Genomic DNA, 16,418 nt, shown 5'->3' on the forward strand with positions numbered 1-16,418 from the left:
GAACGTTCAACCGAGGAGCCTCGTATTATCAGAACTGGGAGCCGTCGTCAGTCGATCATCCGACCGTATTTGCTGAGCGCTTACTACGGGCCGAGCGCTTAGTACAGTGTAATAGTCGGTAGACACGTTGCCCGCCCACAGCGAGCTTCCTGTAAATCCGGAGGATTTCCAGCGACCGTCGCGGTGCCGAGGGCGGGTCGCTGGGATTTTGGACACAGTGAGTGTACAGGGAAAATATACGATTGGCACGTATTCAGTCGCACCCCTTCCGCCGTTGGAGTTTGGCTGGACTGAAGTCTCTCCCTCGGCCAGTGTAAACTGAGACCGTGAGCCCCACGCGGGACGGGGACCGTGTCCGTCCTGATTGATTTGTACCTCCCCCCCAACACGTAGAAAAGTGTTCGTTCCATAGTAAGCCCTTAATGCATGCCCTAAAAAACAAATGGAATTTAGAAGTTTCTTCAGCCGGGGAGGAGACCTAATAAAAAAGGTCGGCCTGAAATCCAGCAGACCGCCGTTCCGAGGCCTCCCGTTGAGCGGAAATCTTCCTTAGCTAAGTGGATCGTCGCCCCGCCTGGTTCAGATCGGGGTTTGGCTTCAGGCGCAGAGCGAGCCGTCCATCGTCCGGTGGTACTTACTGAGCGCTTACTGTGTGCGGAGTAGGCCTCGGTGGAGTACAGTAGAGTCGGGAGCGGGATTGGACGTGAGCCTGAACGGCGGCGCGGGCCGGAGTGGGAGGTGAGCTCGTTACGGGCAGGGAACGTGTCTTCCAACTGTGTCTCCCGGGCTCAGTACGGTGCTCTGCGCGCGAAAAGCGCTCAGTAAATACCAACGATTGAGACCGAAGGAGTCCAGGGACCGTGGCCCGGTTGGTGACGCGGGGAGAGCGAAGGGAGGTCGGTCTTTGGTGTTTCAGTCGATCGGTCAGTGGTACTGAGCAGTTACTGGGTGCAGGGCGCTGTACTGAGCGCTTGGGAGAGGGCAGTACCAATTGGAAGACCCATTCTCTGGCAGTCCAGTCTCCCTCCTTCTCCGGCCCCTTCTTTGCCTCCGCCTCAGCGTTGACCACCGGACTCTCCGGAAGCAATGCTTCCAACAGACAATCCGCCGAAGAGCATCCCTTCGGGTCGGTCTCAGCCTAACCCGGGCCCCGTAGGCTTGGGACGGTCAGCGCTGCGTGGAAATCCAAGCCTAAAATGCCGATCGCTTAGGGAATCGGCCCGCCCCGTAGCAGGAGGGGGAGATAATAAATAAAGACACATGGGCAACCAAACACACGGATAAGCCAAAAGCGGCGCCTCCAGGAAGCACGGAGCACGCTTGGCCGTTGTGTTTTCGTTCGAATGGCGACTCCGCGCCGTCCTCTTTGGGAACCCGAAGTAGTTGTTGAACTCGTTTTTACGGTAGATCATTCCCTCCGTGTGGTGTAAGGAACATCCAGCGTTGTTTTTGTGTTGAGGTCGTCGGTGTCACCCGGAGAAATCCCTCGGGGAAGCTCCGTTAACCGCAGCCCGGAGCAGAGGCGGGAATTAGTGGGATTCTGGGATCGGAAGTCTCCCCGTGACCCGAATTCCCGCTTGAAATACTACGCTTTCGGTATCGCCTTTTACGCTGTTAAAGAAACGTAACTTGCATCCTCTCCATCGGAAAAGCGATCAATTTAGAGTCTGGAAATACGGCCAAAGCTTCAGGTAGTTCCGAAGTCGTGCACTTCGTAGACGAAGAAGGATCATGACATCTTTAAATCACAGTTCCCCTGCCATGGCAGAACGCCGGGATTCCTAGCAATCTGTCCTTGACGGATTTCTACTGGGAAAACCCTCCTTCTCGACTCTGAAATCCTGTCATAATCTGCAGCCGGTTAGGCAAGCCCTGAATGCGGGGCAGGGGGGCTTCAGGAACGGAGGATTTAATAGCGTGGGACTCTCAGTTGAGGGGAACTTAGGCTTGGTAGAGTCCTTGCATTTCGCTCTGTTTTGCACTTATAAATCGAAAAATCCTTAAGTGTTTAATAAAAAAAAAAGAGCTCCGAAATCACCGCATGTGTCTTTCAGAGCGCCGCCGTATGATAAGAATAATAACAACAGCATTTGTTAATAATAATAATGGCATTTATTAAGCGCTTACTATGTGCAAAGCACCGTTCTAAGCGCTGGGGAGGTTACAAGGTGATCAGTTTGTCCCATGTGGGACTCACAGTCTTAATCCCCGTTTTACAGATGAGGTGACTGAGGCCCAGAGAAGTGAAGTGACTCGCCCAAAATCACCCAGCTGACAGTTGGCAGAGCCGGGATTGGAACCCACGACCTCTGACTCCGAAGCCCGGGCTCTTTCCACTGAGCCACGCTGCTTCTCTAAGCGCTGGGGAGGTTACAAGGGGATCAGGTTGTCCCACGGGGGGCCTTCATCCCCATTTTACTCATTCATTCATGCTGGAGAAGACATGCTGGTGAGACAACCTGATCACCTTGTATCCTTCCCAGCGCTTAGAACAGTGCTTTGCACATAGTAAGCGCTTAACAAATGCCATCATTATTATTATTAATAAGCGCTTAACAAATGCCATCATCATTATTATAAGTAAGCGCTGAATCAATCAATCAATTGTATTTATTGAGCGCTTACTGTGTGCAGAGCACTGTACAAATGCTATTATTATTATTATTATTATTATCATTATTATTATTATTATTATTATTATTAAGGAATCTTGCATGCTACACTGCCCCACAGTGGCCACTTAGGGTAGCTTCCTGGTCCCACCATTCATTCATTCATTCATTCATTCAGCCATCTATCCATTCATTCATTCACTCATTCAATTGTATTTATTGAGCGCTTACTGTGTGCGGGGCACTGTACTGTTTGGGAGAGAACAGTATAACAGCAAATAGACACATTCCCTGCCCACAGCGAGCTTCCAGTCTAGAGGGGGAGACAGACATTAATGAAAAAGAAATAACTGATAATAGAAATAAACAAAGGACAGGTATGGACACAAGTGGTGTGGGGCTGGGAAAGGGGATGAATAAAGGGAGCAAGTCAGGGTGAGGCTGAAGGGAGTGGGAGAAGCACTCCCAAGCGCTTAGTACAGTGCTCTGCACTCAGTAAGTGCTCAATAAATACGACTGAATGAATGAATGAACGTACCAAATACCCGCCTCTCCATCCCCCCGCCTTACCTCCTTCCCCTCCCAACACCTGTATATATGTACATATGTTTGTACAGATTTATTACTCTATTTTACTCGTACATATTCTATTTATTTTATTTTGTTAATATGTTTTGTTTTATCGTCTGTCTTCCCCTTCTAGCCTGTGAGCCCATGTTGGGTAGGGACTGTCTCTCTATGTTGCCAACTTGGACTTCCCAAACACTTAGTCCAGTGCTCTGCATGCAGTAAGCGCTCAATAAATACGATTGAATGAATATATGTATATATGTTTGTACATATTTATTACTCTATTTTACTTGTACATATTGATTCTATTTATTTTATTTTGTTAATATGTTTTGTCGACTGTCTCCCCCTTCTCGACTGTGAGCCCGCTGTTGGGTAGGGACCATCTCTATATGTTGCCAACTTGGACTTCCCAAGCGCTTAGTCCAGCTCTCTGCACGCACTAAGCGCTCAATAAATACGATTGAATGAATATGTGTAGATATGTTTGTACATATTTATTACTCTATGTGTTTATTCATTTTACTTGTACATACTGATTCTATTTATTTTATTTTGTTAATATGTTTTGTTTTGTCGTCTGTCTCCCCCTTCTAGACTGTGAGCCCGCTGTTGGGTAGGGACCGTCTCTCTATGTTGCCAACTTGGGCTTCCCAAGCGCTTAGTCCAGTGCTCTGCACGCAGTAAGCGCTCAATAAATACGATTGAATGAATGAATATGTTACCAACTTGTACTTCCCAGGCGCTTAGTCCAGTGCTCTGCACACAGTAAGCGCTCAATAAATAGAACAGTGCTCAGCGCTTAAAACAGTGCTTTGCACACAGTAAGCGCTTAATAAATGCCATCATTATTAATAAATACGAATGAATGAATGAATATGTTGCCAACTTGTACTTCCCAGGCGCTTAGTACAGTGCTCTGCACACAGTAAGCCCTCAATAAATACGACTGAATGAATGAATGAATATGTTGCCAACTTGTACTTCCCAAGCGCTTAGTCCAGTGCTCTGCACACAGTAAGCGCTCAATAAATACTATTGAATGGATATATGTATATATGTTTGTACATATTTATTACTCTATTTTACTTGTACATATCGATTCTATTTTATTTTGTTAATATGTTTCGTTTTGTCGACGGTCTCCCCCTTCTCGACTGCGAGCCCGCTGTTGGGTAGGGACCGTCTCTAGATGTTGCCAACTTAGGCTTCCCAAGCGCTTAGTCCAGCGCTCTGCACGCGCTAAGCGCTCAATAAATACGATTGAATGAATATATGTATATATGTTTGTACATATTTATTACTCTATTTTACTTGTACATATTGATTCTATTTTATTTTGTTAATTTGTTTTGTCGACTGTCTCCCCCTTCTAGCCTGTGAGCCCGCTGTTGGGCAGGGACCGTCTCTATATGTTGCCAACTTGTACTTCCCAAGCGCTTAGTCCAGTGCTCTGCACACAGTAAGCTCTCCATAAATATGATTGAATGAATATATGTATATATGTTTGTACATATTTATTACTCTATTTTACTTGTACATATCGATTCTATTTTATTTTGTTAATATGTTTCGTTTTGTCGACTGTCTCCCCCTTCTCGACTGCGAGCCCGCTGTTGGGTACAGGCCGCCTCTATATGTTGCCAACTTGGACTTCCCAAGCGCTTAGTCCAGTGCTCTGCACGCAGTAAGCTCTCCATAAATACGATTGAATGAATATATGTATATGTGTTTGTACATATTTATTACTCTACTTTACTTGTACATATTGATTCTATTTTATTTTGTTAATATGTTTCGTTTTGTCGTCTGTCTCCCCCTTCTCCACTGCGAGCCCACTGTCGGGTAGGGACCGCCTCTAGATGCTGCCGACTTGGTCTTCCCCAGCGCTTAGTCCAGCTCTCCGCACGCAGTAAATACGACTGATTGAATAAAATACCACCCCTATCATCATTATTTTTTCCCCTCGGGACTCCCCAGGCTCTTCTCCGGGGCCTGGCCCGGCCCTCCGTCACTCGGCCCGGCCCGGGCCTCCTGGCTCTTCATCAATCAATCAATCAATCATATTTAGGGAGCGCTTACTGTGTGCAGAGCACTGCACTCTGATTAAAAAAAAGGCTATTTCGGCTCAGCCCATCCTGACTAACACAATCTGCCGGGAACTGTGTTGCAACACAGGAAAAGGCTGGGTTGGGGCCAGGGCGAGGCCCGGAGGGAGAGGGCCATCCTCGGATCCGCTGGTTTTCCTCCACTCACCGAACTGGGCCTGTTTGGATCAGAAAGTGTGTACCGGTGGTGTGCACCAGTGGTGTGGACCAGCGTGTACCCCCTCCTCAGCCTCTCCTCCACGCGTCTCTCCTGGATCCGGGCCTCTACTTGAGAAGCGAGCGGCGATTTGCTCTGCATGTAGGAAGCGCTCGAGAAATACCATCATCAGCAGCATCATCAATCGTATTTATTGAGCGCTTACTATGTGCGGAGCACTGGACTAAGCGCTTGGGAAGTACAAATTGGCAACAATTGGCAACACCATCATCCTCATTTCCAGAAAGCGGGCAAGCCGCCGGGGCGGTCGACCCCAACCTCCCGTCTCATCCTCGGACCTTCCGCAGATTTAAGATTTTCCGGCCGATTTTCCTGCCGAGCTTCTGGAAAAACCAGGTGAGAGGTTTGACCCCCCCGCCCGACTTTTTCCCTGCAGGAAGAAGTCACCTCTGGGAGCTCGGGCCCAGGACCCTGTTATACCATCATCTTTATTATTATTATTATACAACAGAGTCAGTAGACACATCTGAGATGGTTTTGTTCTCTGTCTCCCCCTTTTAGACTGTGAGCCCACTGTTGGGTAGGGACTGTCTCTATATGTTGCCAATTTGGACTTCCCAAGCGCTTAGTACAGTGCTCTGCACATAGTAAGTGCTCAATAAATACGATTGATGATGATATATGTTTGTCTCATATATACATATACATCATCTCTATATGATGCCAATTTGTACTTCCCAAGCGCTTAGTCCAGTGCTCTGCACACAGTAAGCGCTCAATAAATACGATTGATGATGATACATGTATATATGTTTGTACACATTTATTACTCTAGTTATTTATTTATTTTACTTGTACATATCTATTCTATTTATTTTATTTTGTTAGTATGTTTGGTTTTGTTCTCTGTCTCCCCCTTTTAGACCGTGAGCCCACTGTTGGGTAGGGACTGTCTCTAGATGTTGCCAACGTGGACTTCCCAAGCGCTTAGTCCAGTGCTCTGCACACAGTAAGCGCTCAATAAATACGATTGATGATGATACATGTATATATGTTTGTACACATTTATTACTCTAGTTATTTATTTTACTTGTACATATCTATTCTATTTATTTTATTTTGTTAGTATGTTTGGTTTTGTTCTCTGTCTCCCCCTTTTAGACTGTGAGCCCACTGTTGGGTAGGGACCGTCTCTATATGTTGCCAATCTGGACTTCCCAAGCGCTTAGTACAGTGCTCTGCACATAGTAAGCGCTCAATAAATACGATTGATGATGATGATATATGTTTGTCTCATATATACATATACATCATCTCTATATGATGCCAATTTGTACTTCCCAAGCACTTAGTCCAGTGCTCTGCACACAGTAAGCGTTCAATAAATACGATTGATGATGATATATGTATATATGTTTGTACACATTTATTACTCTAGTTATTTATTTATTTTACTTGTACGTAGCTATTCTATTTATTTTATTTTGTTAGTATGCTTGGTTTTGTTCTCTGTCTCCCCCTTTTAGACCGTGAGCCCACTGTTGGGTAGGGACCGTCTCTACATGTTGCCAACTTGTACTTCCCAAGCGCTTAGTACAGTGCTCTGCATACAGTCAGCGCTCAATAAATGCGATTGATTGATTGATTGATTGTTATTTTCTTAAAATAACTCGACTGGGAGCCCGCCGTTGGGTAGGGACCGTCTCTAGGTGTTCCCAACTTGGACTTCCCGAGCGCTGAGTCCAGTGCACACAGTAAGCGCTCAATAAAGACGATTGACTGAATGAATGAATGCCAAAAATGGTATTTGTCAAGCGGTCATTATGTGCCGGGCACTCTATTAAGCGCTGGGGTCATTCATTCATCTTAGACCAGTGCTCAGCGCTTAGAACAGTGCTTTGCACATAGTAAGCGCTTAACAAATGCCATTATTATTATTATTATTATTTATTGAGCGCTTACTGTGTGCACAAGCGGTCATTATGCGCCAGGCACTCTTTTAAGCGCTGGGGTCCTTCATTCATCTTAGAACAGTGCTCAGCGCTTAGAACAGTGCTTTGCACATAGTAAGTGCTCAATAAATGCGATTGAATGAATGAATAAATACGATTGAATGAATGAATGAGTGACTGTGAGCCCACTGTTGGGTGGGGACCGTCTCTATATGTTGCCAACTTGGACTTCCCAAGCGCTTAGTCCAGTGCTCTGCACACAGTAAGCACTCAATCAATACGATTGAATGAATGAATGAATAAATATGATTGAATGAATGAATGAATGAAAGCAGATTGGCAGAGCCGGAATCAAGACGGCTTCTTCCTCCTACTTTCCGGTCCTGGAATTCCCCATCCTGGCCCCTGGACTTTGGCTAGTGACCTTTGCAGGCTGATAGCCTTGGAAAAATAATAATAATAATAATAATAGCATTTATTAAGTGCTTACTATGCGCAAAGCACCGTTGTAAGCGCTGGGGAGGTTACAAGGTGATCAGGTTGTCCCACATGGGTCTCACAGTCTTTTCAGTCATTCATTCAATCGTATTTATTGAGCGCTTACTGTGTGCAGAGCACTGGACTAAGCGCTTGGGAAGTCCAAGTCGGCAACATCTAGAGACGGTCCCTACCCAACAGTGGGCTCACGGTCTAGAAGGGGGAGACAGAGAACAAAACAAAACATGTTAACAAAATAAAATAAATAGAATAAATACATACAAGTAAAATAAATACATAAATAGAGTAATAAATCCGTACAAACATATATACATATATACAGGTGCTGTGGGGAAGGGAAGGAGGTAAGGCGGGGGGGATGGAGAGGGGGAGGAGGGGGAGAGGAAGGCCGGGGCTCAGAGGTCATGATGACCTTGTGTCCCCCCTGGCGCTTAGAACAGTGTTTTGCACATAGTAAGCGCTTAGTGATAATAATAATAATGGCATTTGTTAAGCGCTTACTATGTGCAAAGCACCGTTCTAAGCGCTGGGCAGGTTACAAGGAGATCAGGTTGTCCCACGGGGGGCTCACAGTCTTCATCCCCATTTTCCAGATGAGGGAACTGAGGCCCAGAGAAGTGAAGTGACTTGCCCAAAGTCACCCAGCTGACAAGTGGGGGAGCCGGGATTTGAACCCACGACCTCGGACTCCAAAGCCCGGGCCCTTTCCACTGAGCCGCGCTGGAAAAGTTACCCAGGCGGCAGGGAACAAGGTCCGGAGGAGGCTGGGAGGCCTGGGGAATAATAATGATGATTGTGGCGCTTGTTAAGTGCTTACTCTGTGCCAGGCACTGTACTAAGCACTAGGGTGGATGCAGAGAAGTCAGGTTGTCCCACGGGGGGCTCACCGTCTTTATCCCCATTTTACAGCTGAGATAACTGAGGCCCAGGCAAGTGAAGTGACCCACCCAAGGTCACCCAGCAGACGAGGGGCAGGGTGGGTTTAGAACCCAGGTCCTTCTGACCCCCAGAGCCGGGCTCTACCCACTAGGCCACCGGACCGCCCACCCTGTGACTTTTGTCCTCCTGTCTCGGGCAGGTTTTTCCGGGTTTGTCCGGTTTCCTCCTGCAAAGCCGTAGCAGCTTTTTCATTCATGCGTTCATTCAATCGTATTTATTTAGCGCTTACTGTGTGCAGAGCACTGTACTAACCGCTTGGGAAGTCCAAATCGGCAACATATAGAGACGGTCCCCACCCAACAGTGGGCTCACAGTCTAGAAGCTTTTCTCTTTCATCTTTTTTCCAAACTCTTTCCTTCCACATCGGGGTCCACTGATGGATGGATGGATGGATGGATGGATGGATGGATGGATGGATGAGTGGATAGATGGATGAGTGGATGAGAGGAGAAGCAGCGTGGCTCAGTGGAAAGAGCCCGGGCTTTGGAGTCGGAGGTCATGGGTTCAAATCCCAGCTCTGCCACTTGTCAGCTGTGCGACTTTGGGCAAGTCACTTCACTTCTCTGGGCCTCAGTTCCCTCATCTGGAAAATGGGGATGAAGACTGTGAGTCCCACGTGGGACAACCTGATTACCTCGTATCTACCCCAGCACTTAGAACAGTGCCTTGCACATAGTAAGTGCTTAACAAATACCAACATTATTATTGGATGGATGGATGGATGGATGAATTTTTAGACTGTGAGCCCACTGTTGGGTAGGGACTGTCTCTATATGTTGCCAACTTGGACTTCCCAAGCGCTTAGTACAGTGCTCTGCACACAGTAAGCGCTCAATAAATACGATTGATTGATTGATTGGATGGATGGATGAGTGGATGGATGGATGAATGAGTGGATAGATGGATGAGTGGTTGGATGAGTGGATGGATGGATGGATGGATGAATGGATGAATGGATGGATGAGTGGATGGATGGATGGATCAATCAATCAATCGTATTTATTGAGCACTTACTATGTGCAGAGCACTGTACTAAGCGCTTGGGAAGTACAAATTGGCATCACATAGAGACAGTCCCTACCCAACAGTGGGCTCACAGTCTAAAAGGGGGAGACAGAGAACAGATGGATCCAGCAGAAGCAGTGTGGCTCAGTGGAAAGAGCCCGGGCTTTGGAGTCAGAGGTCATGGGTTCAAATCCCACCTCCGCCAATTGTCAGCTGGGTGACCAATTGCCAGCTGGGTGACTTCGGGCAAGTCAGTTAACTTCTCTGGGCCTCAGTTCCCTCATCTGTAAAATGGGGATTAAGATTGTGAGCCCCCCATGGGACAACCTGATCACCTTGTGTCCTCCCCAGTACTTAGAACAGTGCTTTGCACATAGTAAGCGCTTAACAAATGCCATTATTATTATTATTATTATTATTATTATGGATGAATGAATGAACGGCGTCGGGCAGGCTGGCGGGGCCGCTGGAGGGCCGAGGTGGCCGACGCGCCCTGCCGGCAGGGGGCGGTGCGCGCCCGCCGTCACGTGACTCCCGGACGGACAAGGAGCAAATCCGAGCCGAGCCCGAACGGAGCCGAGTCCGAGCCGAGCCGAGCCCGAACGGAGCCGAGCGGAGCCCGAAGGGAGCCGAGCCCGAAGGGAGCCGAGCCCGAACGGAGCCGAGCGGAGCCCGAACGGAGCCGAGCCCGAGCCGAGCGGAGCCCGAACGGAGCCGAGCCCGAGCCGAGCGGAGTCCGAACGGAGCCGAGCGGAGCCCGAACGGAGCCGAGCCCGAGCGGAGCCCGAACGGAACCCGAGCGGAGCCCGAACGGAGCCGAGCGGAGCCCGAACGGACCTGTCGTCGGGGGAGCAGCACGTGTAGCAGCAGGTGTTGCCCCTCGGGCCCCGCCCCGCCGGGAAAAGGCTCCCCCTTTCCCGCAGCAGGTGGGGGGAAAAACTTTCTCTTCCTTTGGGGCGCAAAACCGACAGGTGGGCATTTAAAGACGGGACACAATCATAAAAATAGTGTCTGGTAAGCGCTTACTATGTGCCAAGCACTGTTCTAAGCGCTGGGTGATCGGGTTGTCCCACGGGGGGCTCACAGTCTTCATCCCCATTTGACAGATGAGGTCACTGAGGCCCAGACAATAATAATGGTGGTGTTTGTTAAGCGCTTACTATGTGCCAAGCACTGTTCTAAGCGCTGGGGAGGCTACAAGTTGATCAGGTTGTCCCATGGGGGGCTCACAGTCTTCATCCCCATTTTACAGATGAGGTCACTGAGGCACAGACAATAATAATGGTGGTGTTTGTTAAGCGCTTACTATGTGCCAAGCACTGTTCTAAGCGCTGGGGAGGTTGCAAGGTGATCAGGTTGTCCCACGGGGGGCTCACAGTCTTCATCCCCATTTGACAGATGAGGCCACTGAGGCCCAGAGAATAATAATGGTGGTATTTGTTAAGCGCTTACTATGTACCTAGCTCTGTTCTAAGCGCTGGGGAGGTTACAAGGTGATCAGGTTGTCCCACGGGGGGCTCACAGTCTTCATCCCCATTTGACAGATGAGGTCACTGAGGCCCAGACAATAATAATGGTGGTATTTGTTAAGCGCTTACTATGTGCCTAGCTCTGTTCTAAGCGCTGGGGAGGTTGCAAGGTGATCAGGTTGTCCCACGGGGGGCTCACAGTCTTCATTCCCATTTGACAGATGAGATCACTGAGGCACAGACAAAAATAATGTTGGTATTAAGTGCTTACTATGTGCCTAGCTCTGTTCTAGGCGCTGGGGAGGCTACACGGTGATCAGGTTGTCCCACGGGGGGCTCGCAGTCTTCATCCCCATTTTACAGATGAGGCCACTGAGGCCCAGAGAATAATAATGGTGGTGTTTGTTAAGCACTTACTATGTGCCTAGCTCTGTTCTAAGCGCTGGGGAGGTTGCAAGGTGATCAGGTTGTCCCACGGGGGGCTCACAGTCTTCATCCCCATTTGACAGATGAGGTCACTGAGGCCCAGAGAATAATAATGGTAGTATTTGTTAAGTGCTTACTATGTGCCAAGCACTGTTCTAAGCGCTGGGGAGGCTACAAGTTGATCAGGTTGTCCCATGGCGGGCTCACAGTCTTTATCCCCATTTGACAGATGAGGTCACTGAGGCCCAGAGAATAATAATGGCGGTATTTATTAAGCGCTTACTATGTGCCAAGCACTGTTCTAAGTCCTGGGGAGGTTGCAAGGTGATCAGGTTGTCCCACGGGGGGCTCACAGTCTTCATTCCCATTTGACAGATGAGATCACTGAGGCACAGACAAAAATAATGTTGGTATTAAGTGCTTACTATGTGCCTAGCTCTGTTCTAGGCGCTGGGGAGGCTACAAGGTGATCAGGTTGCCCCACGGGGGGCTCACAGTCTTCATCCCCATTTTACAGATGAGGCCACTGAGGCCCAGACAATAATAATGGTGGTATTTGTTAAGCGCTTACTATGTGCCTAGCTCTGTTCTAAGCGCTGGGGGGGATTCAAGGTGATCAGGTTGTCCCACGGGGGGCTCGCAGTCTTCATCCCCATTTGACAGATGAGGTCACTGAGGCCCAGAGAATAATAATGGTGGTGTTTGTTAAGCGCTTACTATGTGCCAAGCACTGTTCTAAGCGCTGGGGAGGTTGCAAGGTGATCAGGTTGTCCCACGGGGGGCTCACAGTCTTCATCCCCATTTTACAGAGGAGGGAACTGAGGCACAGAGAAGTGAAGTGACTTGCCCAAAGTCACACAGCTGACAATGATGATGATGGTATCTGTTAAGCGCTTACTATGTGCCAAGCACTGTTCTAAGCGCTGGGGGAGATACAAGGTAATCAGGTTGCCCCACGTGGGGCTCACAGTCTTATCCCCATTTGACAGATGAGGGAACTGAGGCACAGAGAAGTGAAGTGACTTGCCCAGAGTCACACAGCTGACGATGATGATGATGATGATGGTATTTGATAAATGCTTACTATGTGCCAAGCACTGTTCTAAGCGCTGGGGGAGATACAAGGTATTCAGGTTGTCCCACATGGGGCTCCAAGTCTTATCCCCATTTGACAGATGAGGGAACTGAGGCACAGAGAATTTGCCCAGAGTCACACAGCTGACGATGATGATGATGATGGTATTTGTTAAGCCCTTACTATGTGCTAAGCGCTGGGGGAGATACAAGGTACTCAGGTTGTCCCACATGGGGCTCACAGTCTTCATCCCCATTTTACAGGTGAGGTAACTGAGGCCCAGAGAAGTGAAGTGACTCGCCCAAGGTCACACAGCTGACAAGCGGCGGAGCCGGCATTAGAACCCATGACCTCTGACTCCCAAGCCCAGGCTCTTTCCACTGAGCCACAATCTTACTCTCCTTACCAATAGTAATTAATAATGATGGTATTTGTTAAGCGCTTAGTATGTGCCAGGCACTGTACTAAGCGCTGGGGTAGATACAAGGTAATCAGGTTGAACCCAGTCACTGTTCCACGGGGGCCACACAGTCTCAATCCCCATTTTCCAGATGAGGAAACTGAGGCAGCAAGAGGTGAAGTGACTTGCCCAGGGTCACACAGCTGACCAGTGGGAGTCAGAAGGACCTGAGTTCTAATTACCCACTCCCACATCACTCTGATTCGCTGACTTTGCTCTTTACCCCACAGCCCTTTTATATATATATATATATATATATATATATATATATATATATATATATATATATATATATACACATATATATATATATATATAATTATAATTATAGCATGTAATTATAATTATATAATTACAGATGTATATAATCTGTATAATATGTATATTATATATAAATATATGTATGTAATTATATTTATTTCTAGTTATATATATAATTATAACATATAATTATATAATTACAGATATATATAATATGTCTATTGTATATATGTCTGTAATTATATTTATTTCTATTGATGTCTCTTAATTTGTATTGATGTCTGCCTTCACCGGCCCCCTAGTCAGTGAGTTTGTTGAGGGGAGGGATTGTCCCTCTTTATCGTTGTACTGCACTTTCCCGAGCGCTTAGTACAGTGCTCTGCACACAGTAGGCGCTCAATAAATACGAATGAATGAGTGAATAATCTCCACTTGTCTGCTGTGTGACCTTGGGCAAGTCACCTCACTCCTCTGGGCCTCCGTTGCCTCATCCGGAAAATGGGACTGTGCCCAACCCGATTATCCCGTATCTCACCTCAGCGCTTAGAACAGTGTCTAGCACGTAGGAGGCTGCGTACACTCAGTGGAAAGAGCCCGGGCTTGGGAGTCAGAGGTCATGGGTTCGAATCCCGGCTCCGCCAATTGTCAGCTGTGCGACTTTGGACTGCTCTGGGCCTCAGTTCCCTCATCTGTAAAATGGGGATGAAGACTGTGAGCCCCACGTGGGACAACCTGATCACCTTGTATCCCCCCAGCGCTTAGAACAGTGCTTTGCACATAGTAAGCGCCTAACAAATACCATTATTATTATTATTTTTAGGGGGAGGAAAGGGAGGCCATAGGGTGATTTTGGCTTCAGTTCGGAGTGGATTTGTTGCTGAACCCTCCACTGAAAGCCAAAGTTTGAAAGCAGAAGTTTTCCAAATGAATTACTTGGCTCTTTCGGAATGTTTTGTGTTTTTTTTTTTCCCTTCTATTTTTAAATCCATTTCTCCCTGCTTGGGGGTAGGGCTGCGTCTTTGTGAACTCCGCCAGTGAGGTCTTGGGCGAACTCGAGTCCGGTTTTCAAATATCCGGAAACTGATTACTGCTCCGGGCTGAAAGAGGGCAGGAAGCTGATCCTCTCTGACTGGTTTTATAATAATAATAATAATAATAATGATAATAATAATAATATTTTTATTATTATTATAATCCCCCATCTTACCTCCTTCCCTTCCCCACAGCACCTGTATATATGTTTGTACATATTTATTACTCTATTTATTTTATTTGTACATATCTATTCTATTTCTTTTATTTTGGTAGTATGTTTGGTTTTGTTTTCTGTCTTCCCCCTTTTAGACTGTGAGCCCACTGTTGGGTAGGGACTGTCTCTCTATGTTGCCAATTTGTACTTCCCAAGTGCTTAGTACAGTGCTCTGCACACAGTAAGCGCTCAATAAATACGATTGATGATGATGATGATGTTCCGGGCTGAAAGAGGGCAGGAAGCTGATCCTCTCTGACTGGTTTTATAATGATAATAATAATAATAATTATATTTGTTAAGCACTTACTATGTGCGAAGCACTGTCCTAAGCACTGGTGGGGATACAAGGTCTCTCCTTGTTACGCTCTGAACAGACAGAGGAGGTTCCCCTCTTCTACCCAGGGGATAGGTTAATTGTCAATTTGTACTTCCCAAGCGCTTAGTACAGTGCTCTGCACATAGTAAGCGCTCAATAAGTACGATTGATGATGATGATGATGTCTTTTGGACTCCAAGAAATAACTCGGCAATATCTAGAGATGGCTCCTATTCATTCATTCATTCAATCGTATTTATTGAGCGCTTTCTGTGTGCCGAGCACTGTACTAAGCGCTTGGGAAGGACAAGTTTGCAACATAACATTTCCTACCCAACAACGGGCTCACAGTCTAGAAGGGGGGAGACAGACGACAAGACAAAATAAGTGGACGGGTGTGAAGACGTCAGGACAAACAGAATTAAAGCTAGATGCCCATCATTAACAAAATAAACAGAATAGTAAATAGGTACAAGTAAAATAAATAGAATAATAAATCTGTACAAATATATATACAGGTGCTGTGGGGGGGATGGGGAGGAGGAGCGGAAAAAGGGGGCTCAGTCTGGGCCCCCTTATCAGCCATTTTTCAAAAATCCATTTCTTGACAATCTTACAAGTGGACACCGTCTCTCTATGTTGCCGACTTGTACTTCCCAAGCGCTTAGCACAGTGCTCTGCACACAGTAATGGCTCAATAAATACGATTGAATGAATGAATAGGAACTGTCTCTATATGTTGCCAACTTGTACTTCCCAAGTGCTTAGTCCAGTGCTCTGCACACAGTAAGCGCTCAATAAATACGATTGAATGAATGGGAACCATCTCTATACGTTGCCCACTTGTATTTCCCAAGCGCTTAGTACAGTGCTCTGCACACAGTAAGCGCTCAATAAATACGATTGAATGAATGAATAGGAACTCTATATGTTGCCTACTTGTACTTCCCAAGTGCTTAGTCCAGTGCTCTGCACACAGTAAGCGCTCAATAAATACGATTGAATGAATAGGAACCATCTCTATACGTTGCCCACTTGTATTTCCCAAGCGCTTAGCACAGTGCTCTGCACACAGTAAGCGCTCAATAAATACGATTGAATGAATGGATAATTCATTCATTATTCAATATCCCCACAGCGGGATATTGGTGTTTGTTCAGTTCTTACTACGTGAGCCCACTGTTGGGTAGGGACCGTCTCTATATGTTGCCAACTTGGACTTCCCAAGCGCTTAGTCCAGTGCTCTGCACACAGTAAGCGCTCAATAAATACGATTGAATAAATCTAGCTTTACTTCTATTTATTATGATGACTTGAC

General features: G+C 46.9%; 1 protein-coding gene across 3 annotated transcripts in view; it reads left to right on the forward strand.

Annotated features, from left to right (window-relative positions):
* The first annotated feature begins 5,657 nt into the window (after nt 1-5,657).
* Nucleotides 5,658-16,418, forward strand: part of SQOR (sulfide quinone oxidoreductase) — a 47,433-nt gene continuing 36,672 nt past the window's right edge. The window contains exon 1 of one of the 3 annotated variants that reach the window (XM_038767080.1): nt 5,658-5,843. The gene's annotated coding sequence lies outside the window, so the exon portion shown is untranslated. Of the gene's footprint in view, nt 5,844-10,634; nt 10,768-16,418 lie in introns of those variants that run through there. The other 2 variants (XM_038767082.1, XM_038767081.1) reach the window with 2 other exon arrangements.

This window comes from Tachyglossus aculeatus, chromosome 26 (genome assembly GCF_015852505.1).
Source record: "Tachyglossus aculeatus isolate mTacAcu1 chromosome 26, mTacAcu1.pri, whole genome shotgun sequence".
Lineage (NCBI taxonomy): Eukaryota > Metazoa > Chordata > Mammalia > Monotremata > Tachyglossidae > Tachyglossus > Tachyglossus aculeatus.